This window comes from Nothobranchius furzeri, chromosome 6 (assembly GCF_043380555.1).
Source record: "Nothobranchius furzeri strain GRZ-AD chromosome 6, NfurGRZ-RIMD1, whole genome shotgun sequence".
NCBI classification, from domain to species: domain Eukaryota; kingdom Metazoa; phylum Chordata; class Actinopteri; order Cyprinodontiformes; family Nothobranchiidae; genus Nothobranchius; species Nothobranchius furzeri.
The window spans coordinates 70,972,814-70,979,958 of NC_091746.1; positions in this window are offsets into that span (position 1 = coordinate 70,972,814).

Sequence of the window (7,145 nt, forward strand, 5' to 3'; positions counted from 1 at the left end):
TGGATCAGCTCTCTGGGCAAAAGCTGCAGTTTAGTGTGTGGTTCTTCACAGCTCATCCGTCTGGAGTGGAAGGTACCGACAGCCAATCAGAAGCAGCCTGAACACAACCTTAGTCAGATAATTTATTATTAAAAACAAAAACAGTCGTGAAGAAAAAAAATTACATTTAATTATGAAAATTAACAAAATACTCAAAATATTTTAATGGATGCAGAAAGACGAATGAAGCCAGGTGGCTGGGTGTGTGTGTGTGTGTGTGTGTGTGTGTGTGTGCGTGCATGCGTGTGTGTGTGTGTGTGGGGGGGGGGGGGGTTAAATAAAGGCAAGAAGAGAGGGGGAGGGAGGCTATGCCAGGAGGGGGGGGGGCACATTTGACAGCAGAGGGGAGAGCAGGGTGGGGGTTCGCTGTAGGGAAAAGGTGTTCTGGGAGGGGGAAGGATTGTTCTGGCCAGGCAGGTCTGATGGAGGTCTAGGAGGAGGAGGAGGAGGAGGAGGAGGAGGAGGAGGAGGAGGAGGAGGAGGAGGAGATGATGGAGGAAGGTTTTGGTCTCAGAGGAGAAAATCATTCTAGTTGTTGAATTTCTATATGAAGACTTTATTTAGTTTTGTTCTGAGTTTAGGACAGATCCCTGGTATGCTCTGGTGGACCATCCCTTTAGTTATGCTAATTTACTCCAACAGAACAGTTTTAAACTGTCCTCTCTTCCCTAACTTTGTGTTTTTATTCAGCCAGCTGCCGTCATGTCAACCCTCGCTAGTCAAAGCAGATGGCCCCCATTCTGAGGTGGGGGTGGTGGTGTGTGTGTGGAGGGGTGGGGGGTGTTGTGTTGACCTGCAACTTGTTTGTGATGAGGTTACAGAGAGATGGTCAGAGCAATTTATGAACTGAAGCCAGTGTCTCTCGTGGGTGGGGGGGGTTTAACAACGTCTCAAAACGTTCTCGAGGGCTTGTGGCCTCCTTGTGCAGTCTCAGGAACCATCTGCTGTCACTGGAAATTTGAAGACGTTTGAAAAGTTTACACAACAGTTATTTCTAGGAACCAGTGAGGAGCCTTTCATGTCTCAGAACCAGGAAGTGCAGACGTGAGATGGCTTTGGGAGGAGTTGGAGACAAGTTTGGACAGTTTTTCACTAAACAACAAAAAGGCAGCATGTCGACTCAGACGGAAGTAAAACTCATGAAAATGTCGTATGAACCGATTCTGTCTGGAAGCTGATTGGTCCATGTCGGTAAACGTCTAGATTCGGGCCTAATGGGCCACCTTGAAATGCAGCTCCTCCAAAATGGTCTCGTCATTTCTATAAATGGTTTTGTTCGTACAGCTGCAGTAACTACACTAGGCCTTTAGGTGGCACTGTAACAAACACCAGAAGCAGGAAACCAGGCCAGGAGCATGAAGTGTGCTGCTGATTTATACGTCTCCATCAGCTGGAGCGTGCACACGCACGGATGTAGACCTCTCCGTCAGCTGGGGGGTGTTAATTGCGAAGTAATTCCCCGCCAGGACAGCAGAGGGCATAGCGCTATATATCCTGCCGCCACAGTCGTGTCCAGTCCACAATAGAGTATTTACTATTGTGTTTTTGTAACTGGGATACGTTTTAACATGGATACTAGGGCTGCACAATGTATCGCAAATATATCGTTATCGCAATACCAGCATGTGCAAAGAACAGATCAATGTCGCAATGAATGGTCAGCTCAAATGTTTGCTACACATAACCATCAACATATAAATATTGGACAATGGGTTTCCATAGGCTCCAATAACACATTTTGAAGATAAATGGGAGGTGGCCACCACCGCCATTTTGACCGTGTCACAGGTTCCGTCAAGCCCAGACAATTCCACAAAAGGGAAGAGAGGTGGAGCCGAGGGTGGGGCTGTAAGGCTGGGATCAACTGACGACACCCGGTGGAACTAGCTACAAGCTAACCTGAAGCTAACCCAAAGCTAACACGGAGGTGGGAGCTAAGCTAACGGAGGTAGCAACCTAGCTACAACCGGAGTTGACTGTACACAACACCAGAGCTTCTGAGTCAGAGATACGCCAGGCTGACCGCTGGGTAAAACCGGGTGGAACACAGAGGTCTCCGAGACCTTCACAAGCCGGCAGCCCGCGCAGCAGACAGAGATGCACCGAGCTGCGAGGAGGGGAGAAACGGGTGGAAAACAAAGGTCTCCCGAGAGCTCCACAAGCCGATAGTCGGAACCCAGCTCCACCAACATGTTATAATTCAAACCATTTTCTAAAGTGCAGCATTATGTTAAATGCACTGGGTTTTACCCTATTACATTTAAATTCATGGTTAAACAGTACATGTTAAAATCTAAGCTCAGCTCGGCAGTGACCTAAAATACATAAATATAATTTTACTTACCGAAAAAAATGAAGTGGAGACTCCTTGAACGCTCTATTAGTGCAATTAATGCCACAGCAAGTCATTTTGTCCAACAATTGCACAAATAATATCCAAACAAGAATACACAAACACAGAGACTCAAAATCCCGGAGCAGTTTCCAAGCCAGACCGAGGCTCTACTGAGGCCTTTCCACGGAGCTAGCTCTGTGGTCACGTGGGTCTGATGCTTATTAATTATACAGAATTTTAGGCTTTTAATACACTTAAACAGAAGAGTGAGAAAAACATTCACCCCCCTCAGAGTTGTCATGAGTGTAAACTAGATCATTTAAACCAAAAACATGTTTTGGTACCAGGCTGTAAACATGTTTATTTCTGCTGTGAAATTGGTATTTTTAACATGGGAGTCAATGAGGATTTGCTCGCTTCTGACACCAGCCCCTAGTGGATGAGGGTGGAACTGCATGTATTTCAGTTCCGCTTTTGCTTCAATTTTTCACCCGCATTGTGGGGGCTTGCACATAACGCATTCTGTCAATCAAACGGAAGCATGATGTTTTTTTAACAAACCAAACGGAGCTCTTCACCCATCTGGCCAATCGGGTGGGTTCTCATAGGTCAGAGTCCCGCCCCCGAGGCGGACGGCACTTCATTTGGACGGTTAGCAAACACCTGAGTTAGCTTTGTTCTGCTCATTTTGCTGATTCAGCTTTTCCCGGGATCCACTGATTGCCTTTCTTTTTCCATTTCCTCACATCTTTAGCTTTTCTCATTTTTATGATTTTTTGGTCATTTTTTAAAAATTATTTTTGTTCCTGAGTTAAGTTTTTATTTATCGCAAGTAATATCGTCATGGCAATATTAATCACTGTTATCGCATGTCGCAGGTTTTCTTAATATCGCGCAGCCCTAATGAATACATTCGTCCCTCGATCGCCTCCATCTCTTCGGTGCGGTTGCCACATTAAAACCCTGGAGTCTCCTCATGTCTGTCCTCCTTTGTGTTCCTTCGTTCACTAATTCGGACTTTTTCTGCGAGACGTTCTTCAGTCTGTTCTGTCTGACACTAAATATCTTTGGCTCCCTCTATTTTTCAGGGCAATGGCGGGACTGCCATCAAATTTAACGTAAGTGGCATCCTGACCAATCACAAGCTTGCAGTCTCTTTCGACAGGTGAAGGATTGGGCGTGTCCATGTGAGCCTGTCGGAGAGCTCTTACGCCGACGCATAATGGCGTCGCGTGTCTCCCTACCTGTGCAGACGAAGAAGTATAAATCTGACTTTAGGATCGTAGGTTAAACGGGGTGATGACATCATCGTTTTTAAAAGTTTGAGTTCAGTCGTCTACACAAAACCTGTGGGTGTTCGTCGCCCTCTAGAGGATGTTTTCATCATTGCAGAACTCTTAAATCTCCATTTCTCTGTTGAAAGCTTTTCAAACAAAGATTTGATCTGAACAACTTTAAGAGCTTTTGCAATAAAAATCTCAGGGATGATCTAAATGTTTGAGATAATCCAATAATTATTATGTAAATCTCCCAAACTGGACCTGGAGTTGAACTTTTGTTGTCGAGAAGGGTTCAGGGCCGTTTCTGAAGGTGAGAATTCACATAATAACGTTTCTCATTTAAGCCAAAAGACAAACTCATCTGCGTCTGTTTGTGTTCAGGCGGCAGCTCATTTACATCTCATTTACATATTTAACTGTCAAACCAAACCCTGTCTCTCCCAATCAAGCCGGTTGTGCATGTCTGATGATGCTACTGAATATTAATGAGCTGCTAAGCCACGCCCACATCACATCTAAAACAAAACATCCCAAAGGTGACGGGAAACTGGACCTCAGCTAACTAGCTAACTAGTCAACTAACTAGATGAATAACCTCATTTTGGTTTTGTGTTTGTATGCTTTTGCGTGATAACAAAATGATTGAATGAGGAAAATATTCTGATTTTAGGAATTTATTGTAAACTGGCTGATCTTTAAATCAATTCTGACGTAAAAATCATTTATCTTTTGTTAAATCTGAACTTCCTTCCCGTCTGCTGTCTGAGAATGTGCTTCTTTGGGTTTCCAGCCGGAACACGTCCGAACGGATCGGAGCGACGGTCCCATTCCAGACATTCCTCCTATTGAGTCCAACAGATCCAGTCTCTGTTCTCCCACCTGAAGCAGCTTTTAACTGCAGCTGGAAAACTGGGAAAACTGAAACATTTGACATTAAGATGAGTTTGAGTGAAAGACTGCAGGTTGGGTTCCTGGCTGCGTCGCCTCATTTCAGGAACACCAACAAGCTGAAGCTGTTCACAGAATCCGGTTTGCTCCTTATTTTATGGATTTTAATGGAACGCCGGCTCCAACAGTCTGATATACAGAAAAACCCACAAGAAGCAGGAGACAAGGGTCTGAGGGAACTGGTGTCCATCAGTCACCAGGTGAGAGGCGAGGGACACCTGGACAGACAGGTCAGGGACGATCAGAGTCTCTGGTTAACCTGACGTGTGTGTTTCTGGGCTGTGGGAGGAAATCCCCACGTGCAGCTGGGTTTGGAACCAGCAACCTTCTGACAGCAGAAGCAGCAACTGCTCCACCTGCATCCCGTAGCTTTAACTGTTGGTTTCTGTCCTCCTTAAGCCTCTGGGCTGAAACTACGGAGGCTCAAAATTATAAAAAAATAAAACTTAGAATCTTTTGTGCCTGTGTGTGTGCACGTGTGCGTGCATTAATAGTGCCTGTGAGTGCATGAATTTGTGCATGTGTACGTGCATGAATGTGTGCATGTGCCCGTGTGTGTGTGCATGAATGTGTGCACATGTGCGTGCATGAATGTGTGCACGTGTGCGTGCATGAAAGTGTGCCCGTGTGCATGAATGTGTGCACGTGTGCGTGCATGAAAGTGTGCCCGTGTGCATGAATGTGTGCACGTGTGCGTGCATGAATGTGTGTGCATGAATGTGTGCACGTGTGTGTGCATGAATGGTGCCTGTGAGTGCATGAATGTATGCATGTGCCCGTGTGTGTGTGCATGAATGTGTGCACGTGTGCGTGCATGAATGTGTGAACGTGTGTGTGTGTACATGCGCTTGCATGAATGTGTGCCCGTGTGTGTGTGCCCGTGTGCATGCATGAATATGTGCACGTGTGTGTGTGCATGAATGTGTGCCCGTGTGTGTGCATGTGTGTTTGTGCATGAATGTGAGCACGTGTGTGTGTGTGCATGAATGTGTGCACATGCACATGCATGAATGTGTGAACGTGTGTGTGCATGAATAGTGCCTGTGTGCGTGCATGAATGTGTGAACGTGTGTGTGCATGAATGTGTGCACATGCACGTGCATGGATGTGTGAAAGTGTGTGTGCATGAATGCGTGCCCAAGTGTGTGCATGAATGGTGCCTGTGAGTGCATGAATGTATGCATGTGCCCGTGTGTGTGTGCATGAATGTGTGCACGTGTGCGTGCATGAATGTGTGAACGTGTGTGTGTGCACATGCGCGTGCATGAATGTGTGCACGTGTGTGTGTGCATGAATGTGTGCCAGTGTGTGTGCATGTGTGTTTGTGCATGAATGTGAGCACGTGTGTGTGCATGAATGTGTGAACGTGTGTGTGCATGTGTGTTTGTGCATGAATGTGAGCACGTGTGTGGGCATGAATGTGTGCCAGTGTGTGTGCATGTGTGTTTGTGCATGAATGTGAGCACGTGTGTGTGCATGAATGTGTGAACGTGTGTGTGTGCCCGTGTGCATGCATGAATATGTGCATGTGTGTGTGTGCATGAATGTGTGCCCGTGTGTGTGCATGTGTGTTTGTGCATGAATGTGAGCACGTGTGTGTGTGTGTGCATGAATGTGTGCACATGCACATGTATGAATGTGTGAACGTGTGTGTGCATGAATAGTGCCTGTGTGCGTGCATGAATGTGTGAATGTATGTGCGCATGAATGCGTGCACATGCGCGTACATGATTGTGTGCACATGCGCGTACATGATTGTGTGAACGTGTGTGTGCATGAATGTGTGCACATGCGCGTACATGAATGTGTGAACGTGTGTGTGCATGAATGAGTGCACGTGCACGTGTTAAATATATAACTACATTGGAGTTTCTTCCCACTTTAGTTACAAGCTGGTTTCCAGTTTATCCCAAAGTTCTCGTATATTTTTCCGTTTTCGGACTCAGAACCAAATTGAGACACGTCACAGACTGGGTCCAAACTTCCTACCAAGTCTTGCAGGAGGGAATGAATCCAGCTGCAGAACCAGACCTGGTACCAGTAGAACTAATGTTTGATCTGAAATAAAAGCTAGCTGATGCTGGAGTGAGTGTTTTTGTTTCATTCCTTCTCTTCCCCAGCTCTGTAAAATCCTGGAAGTCGAGGGTTTTCCCATCACTTCAACTGAGGCTGGTGCCGGTTCAACAAACAGAACTGCTCTGCTGATCCTTGCGGTTCTACTGAGATCTTTCTGCTCATATAAAATGTTATGGCTGCTCTCGTGGTCTGCCTGTATCTGTCCTGTCTATATGTGTGTGTGTGTAACCTTGATCAGGCTGTTCTGTGGAGTCAAGTTCCTATGCTCTGGTTCGCTGGAGCGCTGGCAATAAAAGTCTCTCTGATTCTCTGATTCTGATTCTCAACAGTTTCCTCCCTCGTTTCAGGATCCAGCTTCCTCATCCGATGTCATCTGTGGGTCATCCCCAGACATTCCTTATTACTGGAGCAGGATTCAAACAGGAGCTGGAAATCCTGGAACAGGCTTCCGACTCAGGAGAAGACAG